At 41.9% G+C, this 14,008-nt stretch overlaps 1 protein-coding gene across 1 annotated transcript in view; it reads left to right on the forward strand.

Moving 5' to 3' along the window:
• Positions 1 to 14,008, forward strand: part of BMPER (BMP binding endothelial regulator) — a 387,098-nt gene that overhangs the window by 336,124 nt on the left and 36,966 nt on the right. The window lies entirely within an intron of this gene.

Consider the following 14,008-nt stretch of genomic DNA (forward strand, 5'->3'; position numbering starts at 1 on the left):
ACAGTAGGAGGTCCTTTGCAAAGTTGAACTGGTCACCTTTCTGTTGATTATTGCTATGTTTGGTTGTCAAACTGGTACTAATGAGGTGCAACCCAAGCTCATGCAGTGTTACCAAGTTTTAAAATGTTGAACTAATGAAATGATAATATTACAAAAAAGTGCTGCATTATTGTGCATAATTTGCCTTTTCTTGCTGCATAATTTACTCAGCGCTGCTGCATAATTTGGCCCTCTACTGCTGCAAAATTCCAGTGGCCCAGCTATTGGTCATAAACATCTTGCTGTTTGAAGGAACTACCTCAGAACAGTCTAAAAGCATCTCTAAATAGTAACATTGTTTCAAGAGCATCAAAGTAGCTCAAAGTAAATAGAATGCTAAAATGCCCCTAGCCTACCACCAATCAGAGAAGGGCTGAGTGCTGTCTAACTCCAGGAGGGTGTGACTTCAATCAAATGTGGGTAAGTTTTATGCAAATGGAGTTCTACTCCTAGGCTCTACTGTGCTAAATGCCAAGTCAGCATCATGGCGTCAGCAGACTTGATGAGAAATGGTTGAAATTAGTTCTGCTTGTTGCTCATGTAATTCCTTTTATTTTTTTGTTGACTCTGCACAGAATTGCATCTGCTCCTGGCAACGGGGCACAATGTGGCACTTCCCAAATGAGACAGAACGCACAGCCCTGCCAAGTTTTCCAGGTTCATGAGTGATGTGCTGCCCCAGTCCAGGTTTTTGCTTCCAATTCTGGCACTTGTAATTCTGTTTATTCCATTACAAAAACATGAATACAACTCCCACAATGCAAAGGAAAAGACCTGGACTGGGGCAGCAAATCACTCATGAACCTGTGAATATATATATATATATATATATATATATATATATATATATATATATATATATATATATATATATATATATATATATATATATATATATGTATCTACATAGATAGATAGATAGATAGATAGATAGATAGATAGATAGATAGATAGATAGATAGAAACATGACTACAACTCCCACAATGCAAAGAAAAAAAAAACCTGGAATTGAGCAGCACATCATGCATGGACCTGGGAAACTTGCCAGCTATGAATACACTCCTTTCCTATGAGCAGATCTATTTCCGTCAAGACTTTCCTTGGCACACCAACAGGAAGCGGTCCACTTAGGCGAAAGAACGGGCTACATAGGCTTTTTAAATGCTCATGTGATTGGTATTAAATGCACCTTTCTAATTCCATTCCATTAGACTTTATTGCTCAATTGAAAATATACAGCCTCTCTAGCTATTGGTGAGCTGTATAAAATACATACACAGAGTAAGAGTCAAAAAACATAGCCATTGATCAGTGATCATTCTACAGTTTAAGGATAGGAAACTTCGCTGAGCAGTGAAAATATAACTCACCTCTATGGCAAACGGGAACGTTTGAAACCATGTTTTAGCAGTAAATCTACAGTTTGCGAATTCTCATTTTCAGTGCTTTATGATAACATTTGCAGCATAAGCATCGCTCCCACAGTCCAGACTAATTGGCGTTTCTTTGACAAACTCAGGATATTTCCATTCCCAGGGCCATTTTCTTTTATTTTTAAAACTGGCAGCCCAATTTGTTGTAGGACAGAAGCCATTTTGGCTTGAGAGAGGCTTATAATAACCTTTCTCAAGCCCTTTGCACCTTCTTGGGCAAAGGAATAATTAGAGGTTGGGCAAGTTGGTGATGTTTCTTGTTCCATGTTCCCAATCATAAATCTAACCGAAACACTCATATTACGACAAAATGTGTTACTTCATTTGTTCTCAATTTAATTTCTAAACAATTCCGGCTTGCATTTCCTCAGAGAAGAGCTGAAAATGCCTGCCAAGCCTTGTTTGGACGGTGCAGGTGGCAGTTCTCTCAGTGCTGATGCTACGCTAAAACAACCGTTTGAAACGATTTCATGCGTTACGTGATTTGGATTTCAGAGTGGGGCTTTTGGAAAGGAAACAGAAAAATAGTTTCGAACCCAGGTGTCTCTCGTACTGTTAGTTTAATTTTACATACATCCCCTATTTTCGCTCCCTCGGCACCCTTTCTGTATTGTACTGGCTCTACTCACTGTAGGGCTTATTCAGAAAGGTAAACTTGCACGCGAGTAAATTTGCATGTGTAAGTTTAGCTTTACACTTAATAATAAGTTTAGTACTGTTTCCAAGAGTGGGTGCTTAAATGTTTCCATCCTCTAAAAGCAGGTGGCGGAGGTCGATTTATGAGGGTAATGGTACTTCATGTAACTTTTCACACATAGAAAAGATCTCTGCCACAAAGTGGGGAGGGGGAGTTAATCTCCCTATAATAAAGTATAGGGAAACGCTTCAAATAGATAGAAAGTTTATTAGACTTTACAAAATTGCAAAAAAATATTTGTATGTTCAATATTAGTGTAAATTAATTTAACAGATGTATTTTTAATGTAGAATGACATAAAAAGCTATGGCACGGTTGACTTAATTTTGAATTGAATATTTCATTATTTTAAAAAGATTAATTTTAAAATAAAATTATTTTTTAAAGGTTTACTACTGTTTTTGGTCCTTTTTAGCTGTAGTAATTTTAGAAGTGTAGTTTATGAATACAAAAGGGCTTACTCTTTTGTGGGAGTGTGCTTGTCTCTCCCTAAAGCCCTCCCATAGCCCTTCCTTACTCTTCCCTAACCACCTCCAATTTAGTTCTAAAGGGCATATTTAAGAGTCCCTAGCCGCACCTGTGCATCACGAAAAGCGACGCTCCGATGGCGCAATGCCCTGCACCATATTTACAAGCCGGCGTTAAGCCACTTTTTGTGGCTTAAGGCCTCCTTATTAATACCAACCCTTCACACGCAGCCCTTTGCGTGGAAGGGGTGTGCAGTGGGTGTTGCTGTGGGCATACCACAGCAACACCCATTGCATTTTGACACTGCTTCAGATTTACAAGTTTTCATAAACCTGAGGCAGTGCCCAAATCTAACGCCACCCCAGGGGTGGCATTAGCAAGGCGCAACAAGGAGGAATACTTTTATTCCTCCTTGTTATTAGCTTTTTCTATGTTTGCTGCATTCTGCAGCACGTATAGAAAGAGCAAAATGCCAGACATGATTGTTTACGTGCGGGAAGTGTTCCTGCTGCATATAAACAATCATTTCAAAATGACGATTTGGCACTTCTGTGTGTGCTGCATCCTGCAGCACACACAGAAGTGCCAAATCACCATTAGTGATTGTTTATTTGCAGGAAGGGACACGTTCCCACACATAAACAATCAAACCCCTACTCAGACATCCTAGCACAATGGGGCAAGGATCCCTGCATTGGCGCTGGCAGCTCAATTTAGCGCCAGAGCAGAGGACAACTGTTGTGTTTTACCTTGTGGAATGCTGGGCATGCAACAGAGAGCCTCCTCGCTGGTGAGGTTCTATATGATGGTTTAAGAACTCTGGGAGCAGGGTTCCACGGCAGTTGAGCTAAGGCCTGAGATGTGTATGCCTGCCCTGGTTGGTGGTATTTGGAATAAACTTGTTTTACTTAAACTTACTCAGTGTACCAAATCATAACACTGGCGACGAGGAGCATTACCACCAACCTTGAACCCACCGATCTGCGTGCTGTGGGCCGTGGCGTCTCGTTTGGATTTCTCCTGGGTTCCCCACGGTGGCCTCGCTCCGTGACGTTCCTGGATCCTGTGGGGCACAATTCTCCGTTTTCGTTGCAGCGTGGAGACGGAGCATTTGCCTTGCAGACCTGCCTCGGCGCCCTGGGACATTTCAATGCATTTGCTAAAACCATCCTCTACACAGATGCAAGTGGTAATGGGTTGGGAGCAGTTCTAAGCCAAAGAATAGACTATGAGGAAAAGGTGATTGCCTTTGCATCCCAATCTCTTAAGGGAGCTGAACAGCACTATTCAGTCATAGAGAGGGAGGCACTTGCGAGTATGTGGGCAATCAAACATTTCAAATTCTATTTGTGGGGTTTACCTTTTGTTGTGAGAACAGACCATAGACCCCTGGTCCAAATCTTTTCCTCCAAAAAAGGTGAAGAGTTAACACCTAGGATAAAAAGGTGGGTGGAGGGATTAATGGAATACAATTTCTCAGTAGAGTATATACCTGGTTCAAGGAATACTGTGGCGGATTTCTTGTCGCGAGCCTCAGTTGACAGTGATGACGAGTCAGAATACGCTTGTGTGATCAATTGGGTGAGAGTAGTGGCCATAACCGAGAAGAGTGGAAGTGTGCAGCTGAACAGGATCCTGACAGGAAAATACTTGAGGAATTTGTTGTGAGAGGTTGGCCGGAGTTTAAGAATATTTCTGATTCCCTGAAGAAGTTTTGGAATGTCAGGGAAGAACTTTGCTTAAGTGGGAGTGAGCTGTTCAAGGGTACCAAGTCTATACCCCCTGCTGGAGTGAGGAGCAAGATAATTAACTTAGCTCATGAAGGTCACATGGGTAGGACTCTGACCAAATCTAGGTTGAGGGCAGTGTACTGGTTGCCGGGTTTAGACCGCAAAGTGGAGGCTGTTGTGAAGGATTGTATATACTGTACACACAGTGATAAGAGCAAGGTGGCGGTGAAAGCTCCACTTTCCCCCATAGAAATTCCCAAGAAGCCTTGGTTGAAATTGTGACTTGATTTCATGGGTCCTTTCCAATTGCTGCCAGCCAATGAGCATTATGTCACGCTTATTGTGGATTATGCATCAAAATGGGTAGTGACTAAATGTGCGAGTACAATAGACACAAGGACTGTAATCAAGGTTCGTTAGGAAGAGTTTTCTCGGGAAGGTGTACCTAGCCATTTAGTTACAGATAATGGTGTGCAGTTGACGTCTCAAGAAATGAAAGTTTTTTTGGAATCCTTGGCCGTGGTGCATTTGAGGACTGCTTTGTATTTACCTCAGGCCAATGGTCTTGCGGAGCGCATGAATAGGATGGTAAAATCTTGTGTTCAGGAGGCGATTGAGACCAGGGTTCAGTTGGCTGAACTTCTTAGAGATATGTGATGGGCACACCGCAATACACCTAATAGTATTACTGCAATTATTCCTTTTGAGTCTATGAGGAGCAGGGCAGGATGTACCAAAATGTTTCCAGCATGGATTAAGAACAAGCTAGGGCAAGAAGAACTTGATTATGGAGTGTGCCATATTCAATTAATTGTGAAAATGACGGAGTACGGCGAAGCCAAGTTTGGTGCAGCGTTGCGCTCTGTCATTTTCTGTTAAAACTGGGCCTAAGTGTTTCCAATTTCCCTGCCACTTTCCCACCCTTTCCCCATTTACTACAAAAACATAGGTATATGTGCATGGAGATCTCTTCAGTCAGGGCAGGAATGTCTGCAGAGAAAGTATAGGACAGGTGAAAGCACAGACTTCTGCATGTAGGATTGGGAATATCATTTTACATCACCAGTACCACAGTTTTTCTACTGAATGTACTACAAAATGCTATTGGTGAATAGGCCCCAATTTGTGTATACAACTTTCCAATGTAGCAGTCTGATCCATGACATTGAACTTTTCTTTTGAGTCACATTTCTGTCACAAATGTCCATGTCTCATCTATATAATTTTTAAAGAATGCTTACAGTGCTGGGAGTGGATGTTTCGAAAAAAGAAACTTTGGGCCTGATTCTAACTTTGGAGGACGGTGTTAAACCGTCCCAAAAGTGGCGGATATACCACCTACCGTATTACGAGTTCCATAGGATATAATGGACTCGTAATACGGTAGGTGGTATATCCGCCACTTTTGGGACGGTTTAACACCGTCCTCCAAAGTTAGAATCAGGCCCTTTGTGTGTTGCCCAAAGTATTGTCCTAAAAATCTGCCACCCTTTAGCGAAGCAATGCATGCTTCAAAGAAGGAAGAGGGTCACTTCAGCATTCTGCCTCATCTCAATAACAACTACATGCATCTAAACTATTTACAGGTATTGAATTAGGTATTTGAGGCTTACAGCCTGGTCTGTATTGCAGCTACCATCGAACAACAATGTCAAATGCTTTATATTCATCACCAGAGAGTAGTGATATAAACTTTATGCAAAGATTTAATTCAGATGGATGGTCAAAGGATATGTTTATGTTTCTGATGTATCCTAATTTATTTTCATTAATCAGATTTTAAGAAGAAAAAATACCTTGCATTCCTCCAAGGTCATCTATCACTTACACTTTCTTTTGGTGAAAGGTAGAAACAGTTGAGAACAGAAATAAGTTTGTCTGACTTCTTTTATAGCAAAAATTCTGCAACATGTCCTCTGGCCTTTTGTAATCTAGCTGAGGGCTTTTAACCACGCCCACCACACCCCCATCACTATCAGTCGTTCATGGGCTTGACTTTACAAAATCCTATCCTTTGTTATCATTGGTAAATGCTTTACATTTGTCCCTCCTTGGGACAGTTTTGTTACCGCCTTGGCCAGCGACCCTGTTACAAAGATAATTGCACCTTTGCTGATATGTTTGACTGCAAGCAAACTTCTTTTTCCTTTTGTGTCTCTCCTTCGCGCTCATACTAATGGCAGCCATGGCGCATTGAATCAGCTTGCTTATGTCAACTGTTTTACCTTTCATTTTCAATTTATGTGGCAAGGAAAGTCCACTTAGGAATTTACAATGCTAATAGCTCTTACTCACGCAAACGTGAGACCCATTGCGTTACAAATGCTTGTTGTTATGTACGTCTAAGATGCATGTACTCACTCAGGATTACATTTATGAAGACATTTGTACTCCTTCAGAATCAAGATCTTCAAATTGGTGCTTGTTAGATATGTGCCCATTCTAAAGACTGGGAAAGGTAACTTTACATGATACTTGTATAATGTTGTCTTGATGGTGAATAATGTAGTTGCGCACCCTGAACATATAAATCAGAATACTGATGGAGGCAAATATTGAGGAAAAAATATTGCATCCACAACACCAAAAGAAAAGTAGGAATAGATTTTCTAAACCTAACTCCACATACATGTACCTTGAAGATATATAGATCTTCAAGGTACATGTATGTGAAATTAAGAATAGCCTCGAGATTCAGTAGTAAACTCAATAATGAGTGTCCTGACACTTTTTATCCCATCGTAGTCTGTTTTTTTCCAGTACTCCTTTGAGCTCCATACACTCTTGTGGGCTAGTGAATTTGTTTCTATTTCATTAGTTTATATTGTATTGCAACATTCCTGTAATGCTTTCTACCTGTTGTGAAATCCCATCATGCTTTGAAGTTTTAAAGATCAGGGGTCAGTAGTTCTGAATCTGAGTTGAATTGATGAGAGCATGGGGTTACTAGCGTGTAATCTATTAGTCTAGCCTGACGCCCAGAGTAATCTCCAAACTTGTCACAGCGCCTTGTGAGTGCAGTTATGGGTGAAAGCAAAGCAGTGTGAGAAGAGACTCTCATGCAGTACATATTAAGTAGCCGTGGTTGTGGCCTTAGATAACCTTGAGTTTTAGTTTATACAAAAATCTGTCCAAGGAAAGAAACGTAAGTTGCAATGGCAATCAGTTCAAATCCTTGTCTTCATTCGCATAAACGTTGAAGCCACACTGCCCGCTAGAGCACAGACCATTTTATGTAGAATCTTTCTTCATGTGAAACATTAGAAAATGAGAAGTGAGAAGAGTCATTGTATGAACCAACATGAATGCCTTTACAAATGTTGAATTGTCTTTATAGCTTAGGTCAAGGATATAGGTCTTCTAGTTTTACAGCCATTTTTTATATGGTATTAGAACACTGGAATGTTGGGAGCTCTATTGAAAACAATGGTGTGCTCCAGGCTCCTAATGGCTGGTAGAAGTCAGGAGCGACAACATTCCAATGTTTTTATTCACATCTGTTGCCGTGAACAAAAGCCTCACAGAGCCCGATGGGATTTCAATCCCCTCGGACTCCATTAGGCCTTTGTTATATTTATTAGAACATTCTGCCCTTTAGTGGCAGAATGTTCTAATAGCCTTAGCCCTTTCTAGCTGGGCTATATCGGCATCAAAGTCCGGCTGTCTTGAAAAATAACCATATAGTGTGTCTTTACATGTTCAAAACTGCTCTGGTATGCAAATGTAGTCCACATTTTAGCTATCTGGTTCACAGATGGGGAACACTCCTATTTTGGCACCCGGGCCTATTTTTTGTCCCAGTCCAATCCTGGCTGTTCTCTGTTAAAGAGTGAACTTAAGGTTACTCGATAAGCAAGCACCACATTTTGACTGCAACGTTCAAGTGAAGTAGAATCACTTCCAAGAAGAGCCACTTATTTGAGCCTTTAAGATCCCCACGGAAGATAACAAGAAAACAAGAATCATAATGTTATTAGTATATGGATCTGACCCTCTGTCAAGTAATATGGGGCTGTCATCTATGGCGCTTTAGGCAGAGAAGAGCAACATTATCTTGTTAATAGCAAATGTGACACACTGCCAAGGAAAAGGGCTACAAAATGGTACTTTGACTAAGGAAATGAAATGTTTGCACCTGTTACTGTCATAGTGCAAAATGAGAGTCCATTACACCAAAATGTTATGAGGGTTCCCTAAAGAATAACTGAGGCTGCCTATACTACTGCCTGGTTATAATTTCCCCAACCATCCATCCTATTAAACCATCTGCCCCTCCCTGTTATATATCGTGAGTGGTTAGCTTTGCTTCCACAAGTCTGAGTCACGCAAGCAGAGAATATCTTTCCCAGCATGCTCCATGCTACTTGCCTTGTGTGATGGGATGTGGATGAGCAGACCACCATGTCAGCATAGTTTGAACGCTGTCCAAAACATACTCTGAAACAAGTGTGCACACTGCGCCTGTAGGAAGTATAATTCTGATTTGCGGAACCACCACTGGGGCTGAACCTAGAGAGCAGAAGCCAAGCGAGAGCAGGAATGCGAGACTTCCGCTGCTCTCTATGTTTATTATTCCATTACCAGACCTCCGTGGAGATGCATGCAGCTGAATCGCATATAAAGTGAGTGATAGCTTCGGCCTTGTTTACTCTGCCTAAGCGCTTTCAGATTTGCGCGCCTTCCTTGTTTTTAATGGAGAGTGCTATATTTTGTTGAGGGTTTCCGAGAGCAAGCCCATTGATTTCTTACCTGTGGCTTGGGGTTGATGTGGAGCTTCCTATATGCAGTGGTGCGCTCCTGCATATGCCAGTAATTTCCGCTAAACCTTGACACACAGCTGCATTGCACCTCCATTTCCTCTGTGGTGCCAAAGAAAAAAGACAACAGCACAGTTAGTCTTTTTTCTGTATTTTGTATCAAAACACGTTCATTGTCTTATACTTGCTTCACTGTACTTGAAGAAGCACCAAGTACTGGAATCTGGTTATTCTGCGACCCTACCCTGCTCCTAAGCAAAAATGGTGGATACTGATGTTAGGTAAAATTTGCTCTAATTAATAAAAAGTACAAAAAAATGTCATATGATATATTAATCTGGTGCATGCAGGAAGTTGTAGAAGGTAAGTTTGTTTTCATGTTAGCATGCTCTATGTCCCTAAATTCCAGTTGTCAATCAGCTCAGCGAAGCTTCTTGATATGTGTGCTCTTGTTAGATGCGGAAAAAATCATTAAATCATTAATTACAGCATTTGCATACCGTTTTAAGTTGTATAGCACCCTAAAGGAACCAAGTGCATGCAAAAATAAATACACGTTTGAGCTAACATGGACATCTCTTCCTGCAATGGACAGTAGCTAGCACTTTTGAATGGGGATGATACTCTTTTAATAAAACTGTGCCAGCGCCACTCTGCAGACTTCCCACTCTTTCAGTGAATCAGTTACAGCACTTTGCAGGACTGTGAAACTGTGAATTGTAAAGTGCCAGCTCGTTTATCCTGAACCAAATATGTAGTGGCTTATTAATTGCCCCCCATCTTTAACCCTTGAATGACCATATGTATGTAAGTATGTTAGCTTTCATATCAAACTATTAAAGAAGACATGGATTTATGGTATCTTCATGATTTGCAACCAAACTGCATTTGTTTATATGATGGATTTGTTCCATTAACATTTAAAACATAGAAACTCAGAGCCCACACACTTCAATTCACACTCACTCTGGAAATGCCAATGAAGTATAACCCATCAGAAGTGTTCCAGCCTTCAAACTAAGCACTAGTCCACACTCCGAAGCCTCAGAAAGCATTATGTTCTTATGGTTACAAGCAGGTATTGATAGAAACCATTCGTATTTCTTCATGACAGTGGCTCTGGGTGCTTAAGAGTGTCCCACGATCAAGTGTGCTGCTGTTGATACCTTTTGGCAGGTCCATCTAGCCCCCATTATGGTGACACGCCACAGGGGCACACTGTAGGTTCACACCTCGATTTCCCTAAGCAGTGGTTCGGCAGAGGATTATTTATCAGAATTAAATTATCTAGTCACTCAGCCCAATGTCATTCCTGTTTTAAAGTAAACAGTTGACTAAATTTCAAGGAAAACCACAGATCTCTGTTTGAGAGGCAGCGGAATGTCTTTTAAATGTATTTATTGAAGTAGAACCCTGGATTCTGTACATAATACAGTATATCTTATTGGATACAGTTTAGACCAGATTAGAGGAACCAGGAAAAGAGTGTTTAGTGGTCCCATGTGATTGGGACAATAAAATACAGCATACTGTGGATTGTATGTTTACATATTTCTTTACATATGTTTACAGGCTGAAATATATTGTTGAATTGTTGACATGTTTGCGGTCAATCCACATGGGTCTCAACATAAGAGCCTGGTGAGATGCTGACACCGAGCAGAATAAACGGGTTTACTGTTTTGCTTAATTAAAGACTTTTGTTCAGGACAGAGCCTCAGCACAATGCTTGCATACGTCGACGCTTGCACACAGGCACCGTGTACCGCATTAGGCCTTTGTCTGAGTGGCTTAGGAGAAGCCCTTTGGGTGTTAGGTCAGGCACATTCTGACTACAGACTGTTGGCAGCATTTGCTATTTCCCGTCCCTCTGCTCTCTCTGAACTTTCCAGGAATGAAGGACCTTCCTTTCTGAAGTAAAATGTCCATATGGCGCTCTTATCTCATAAGGTAAGGCCCAAGTGAGAGGAATGCTCTACCGGCATCTTGTTCCAGGGGCCTCGGCTATGAATTCTCAGCCTTGCAGGTCATAAAGGTATGAAATCCTACTGGCTTGAATTCCGTTGGGGGAAAGAGGTGCCCTATGTTGTGATATAAGAGACGGTCTTGAAAGACATGACGGCTTCCAGGTGTTCACATCAGATTCGAGGTGTTTTTTCGTTTTCCGTCGAATCAATGACGATTTCCATTTGATTCGTGCGCACCACTGCTCTTAGGAAGCCATAAGATTCGTGTGATAAACATGTGCTTTTCTTGATTTGAGTGTGCGCATGGAGCTCTAAATGAAAGACAGCCCAGCTGCTAGAGAAAGGTGTGCAACATCTGCACCTCGCGCTGTTCAGACTCTCGCGAGGACAGCGGCCTCTCTTTTAACATACACTGTCTTTGTTCTCGACACTTCAGAAATGCTCCCCTGAGGCAGATATGCTGCTTGCCCGCGAACACGTGGAGGCCAGGTTGGCCAGACAGATCTGGGTTGCGAGGGATTTCTACTTTTTCAGAGAGACTTCATAATCATGATAGATTTTCACGAAACGTACACAATCCCAGCGTTGTTCAACAAAACATGGAGGGGTAATGAGGAGTGTGTGAATTAGGGACTATTACTGAGGGCAATTGATCTAGCAATGGCTATTGGCAAATTTGCACCTTAATTTGCACTAAATTACCGGTGCAAAATGTTCTTGCAAAATTGCGTCGCAATGCAGCAAAATTCTCAGTGGTGCAGTTTGCTTTCTGTCCAACATGTCATGCCTCAATTGGGAGACCTGCTTTATTTGTGCATTCTGAACATGGGCTGGGGGGGGGGGTGAGGGGGGGGCAGCACAACCAAACAATATTCAGTCCTGGCAGTCCTTGCCCATGACAGAAAAACACTCATAACATTATTGGATATTATGTTTTATAAGTTGTGAAATATAGCTGGCTGGCATAATCTAGAAGAATCTAACCCATGAATCAGCTAATTATTTTACTGATGGGTACAGAGTGAAAGTATTCTTATAGGTTCCTCAAAAAGTTTTTTAAACGTAATAGCAAATATCCAAACAAGTAGGTAATAAGTATGAATTCAACCCCATCAACTATTGGCCTTATCCCTAACTGCTTGCCCCTGCCTGCATTTAGTGATCGTTTGTGTTGATATAGTGAAAATTATATGACAGTTTGTATTTTTCCTAATATTATATATGCTACTGAACATTGAACCTCATTGTAACTATGGATTTGTTTGCAATATTAGTTAAAACAATTTTTTAATTTATTTTGCGTTTCCAACCTCAGTTTTACCATTTATATGCGCTGAATGTCACAGATGTTAATATTACCTAATTTAATGATACTGGTGGAATAAAAGTCTGAATTGGGCCTGTGCGGATTCAAACTGGTGACCAGCTAGTTAGAAACAGTATTATCTTGTATTTCATCCTATGGAGGCTGTCAAACCAGAAAATACGTTTTCATGAAATATCAGTGCTGTGTGCTGGTAGACCACAATATATGGCTGTTAGAAATGGGGTCTCTAGTTGGCAGTCAGTTTACACCATGTCCAAGTAGGGAACCTCACCCTAGTCAGGGTCAGGGAGACACACCCCTAAGATAACCCCTGCTCACCCTCTTGGTGGCTTGGCACAAGCAGTCAAGCTTATTCTAGATGCAATGCGTTAAGTATTTGTATCCACACACAGTAACACTGTGAAAACACTACAAATGGACACCACACCAGTTTAGAAAAATAGCTAATATTTATCAAAGTAAAACAAGACTAGAACAACAAAAATCCAACATACATAAGCAAAGATATGAATTAAAAAAAAAAAAATCCCAATAAAGCTCTTAAAAATGCAGTAGTTCCAACTGGTGCTATCACGGTGTTGTGATGGAGTCGTTACCAACAGTCCGATGCCACTCGCAAGGGAGTGCGGCACCGACCAGGGAGTCACATGGACCCCTGGTGCAGTACCTTAGAAATGAGGCAGAGCCAAAGATGTGGCACAGAGTCAGGGAGGTGAGACATCGCTGGAGCCGGTGCAGTGTCAGTTCCGTACTGCTGTGCAGGAAGTGAGACATCGGTTCCTTACTGATACGCAGGGGAGGTGAAGCGCTGATTCCTAATGGAGGCGGTGGAGGTGAGGCTGCTTCAGCGGCGAGGAATCATCCCTTACGATCCAGCGGGATTGATGAGTCTAGCGGGTCAAGACGCGAAGAGGCAACTTCTTGGGGTATCACCACAGGACCACAGGCACTGTGGAGTAGTCGGTTGTCAAGGACGCCAGTGTCACAGCACTTGGGAATCATGGTGTTGCAGGACTTCAGGGGTGCTGCGGAGTTGTCGGGCCTGCAGTGTCAATCGTGGTCATCACACTTCAGCAGGGACCATCGTTTCGGGTGCAGGCAGCAGCACAGAATTGTCCAGAATCTGGGTGCCTGGTTCTTCTTGTTTTTTGCGCATTGTACTCCCACAAGCCCAGAAGTGGAGTGGGCACCTCTTGGCAAGTCAGGGTCCTCAGCAAGAGAATCTAAGACTGGCAGGTGAAGTCTTTGATGTCCCTGAGACTTCTTAACAAAAGGCAAGCTCAGTCCAAGCCTTTGGAGAAACGTCACCAGTAGGATACACAGCAAAGTCCAGTCTTTGTTCTATGCAAAGCAGAAGCAGCAACTTCAGGCCAATCCAGCAAAGCACACACAGCAATGGAGCAGTACTCCTCCTCACAGCTCTTCCGCTCTTCTCCTTGGAAAAGTCTCCTCTTGATCCAGAAGTGCTCTAAACGTCTGGAGTTTTGGATCCAATACTTATGCTCATTTCTGCCTTTGAAGTAGGTAAACTTCAAAGGAAAGTCTTTGTAGTACACAAGACCATGCCTTTTTTGTCCTGGCCCAGACAC

Source organism: Pleurodeles waltl, chromosome 2_1, assembly GCF_031143425.1.
Source record: "Pleurodeles waltl isolate 20211129_DDA chromosome 2_1, aPleWal1.hap1.20221129, whole genome shotgun sequence".
Classification (NCBI taxonomy): domain Eukaryota; kingdom Metazoa; phylum Chordata; class Amphibia; order Caudata; family Salamandridae; genus Pleurodeles; species Pleurodeles waltl.